The sequence below is a fragment of the Schistocerca gregaria genome, chromosome 10 (genome assembly GCF_023897955.1).
Source record: "Schistocerca gregaria isolate iqSchGreg1 chromosome 10, iqSchGreg1.2, whole genome shotgun sequence".
Lineage (NCBI taxonomy): Eukaryota > Metazoa > Arthropoda > Insecta > Orthoptera > Acrididae > Schistocerca > Schistocerca gregaria.
This window is the reverse complement of record NC_064929.1, coordinates 185607449-185609285: the sequence shown is the minus strand read 5'-3', so window position 1 is coordinate 185609285 and position 1837 is coordinate 185607449.

Below are 1837 nucleotides of genomic sequence, written 5' to 3'. Positions count from 1 at the left end.
AGCCCCTCGGACAGGATGCTGGAGAGCCCCAAAGAGGATGGTGAGCATTGAAGTCTCCAGTTAACAAAAATGGTGCAGGGAGCTGAGCAATAATTTGCAACATGTCTGCCCTGGTAACGGCAGACGACGATGGAGTGTAAACGGTACAGATGGAAAATTTAAAAGTAGGGAGAGTAATGCGGACGGCAACTGCCTGCAGGCCAGTGTGCAATATGATGGGATCATAGTAGATATCATCCCGGACCAGCAACATAACCCCTCCATGAGCCGGAATACCTGCCACAGGGGGTAAGTCAAAACGCTCAGAGGTGTAGTGTGACAAGGCAATTTGATCGCATGGGCGCAGCTTCGTTTCCTGGAGGGCTACGACGAGCGGACGGTGCGAGCGGAGCAGCAATTTCAAGTCCTCTCGGTTGGAACGAATGCTGCGAATATTCCAGTGGATAAGTGCCATCGTGAGAAGGAGAAGATGCAAGAAGGGGTCATCTAGAAGGCCGCTGAGGGCCCGGCTTCGAGCGAGCACTGCCGCCGCTAGCAGGAGGCTGACAGTCATCGTCCATTTGTTCTATAGGTTCATCGGCCATCTTGTGAAGATGGCCGGAAGGGGGAGCTTCCTCCGCTGGTGAACGGCCAGATGTTCGGCTACCAGCGGTGCGGCCAGGCGAAACGGATGACGGCCTGGGGCGGCAACCGCTGGGGGGCGCAGGAGGAGAAATGCGCCGTGGCGGGGAAGGAGAACTGTGCTTCCTATGAGCCTTCTTGGAAGGTCGTTTTGTGGAAGGATTGGTCGATGGCTGAGGGTTCGAGGTACGTAGAAGGTCTGCACGAGACGGTTCTTTCTTGAAGGCCCGTGCTTCTGACTTCTGGGTCCTCGTCCTGGCAGAAGCTGATAAAAGTGCTTGTGTCGGAGGGGCGACGGGAGGAAGAGGAGACGTCGACCGGGCGATCTTAGCACTGGCCGAACGGACGACCGTAGTGCTGAAGGTCAGATCGCATGTCTGCGTCGCCACCTCCCTGGTAGTCCGAGGAGAGGCGAGGACAGTACTGTACTTCCTCGCTGGGAGCAACGTGGGCTTCCTGCTAGCGAATAGCTTGCTAGCAGCCGAGGTGGAGACTTTCTCTTTGACCCGAATTTCTTGGATACAGCGTTCTTCCTTGTAGACGGGACAGTCGCCGGAGGACGCTGCATGGTCACCGCGACAGTTCACACAACGAGGAGACGGAGGTGGACAGTAACCCTCATGGGCATCCCTGCCACAAGTCACACATGTACCCGCATTGGAACAAGAATGGCGAGTGTGATTGAAACGCTGACACTGGTAGCAGCGCGTAGGTGTCGGGATATAGGGGCGAACAGAAATAACCTCGTAGCCCGCTTTGATGCACGACGGCAGCTGAACACTATCAAAGGTTAAGAAAAGTGTCTGGGTCGGTACAAGGTCATTGTTGACCTTTTTCATGACCATATGGACAGCCGTCACGCCCTGCTCAGCGAGGAAAGACTGAATCTCCTCGACAGTCAATCCGTCGAGTGATCTAGTATAGACCACTCCACGAGACGAATTCAAAGTGCGGTGAGCCTCCACCCGGACAGGGAACGTATACAGGAGTGTGGCCCGAAGCAGTTTTTGTGCCTGAAAGGCGCTCTCAGTTTCTAGTAACAAGGTACCATTACGCAACCTGGTACAAGACTTGACAGATCCGGCTATGGCATCTACGCCCTTCTGGATAACGAAAGGGTTGACGGAGGAAAAATCCTTTCCGTCCTCAGATCGAGAAACTACGAGGAACTGTGGGGCAGGCGGTAGTACTTTTGTCACTGGTGGCTGGTCAAGTT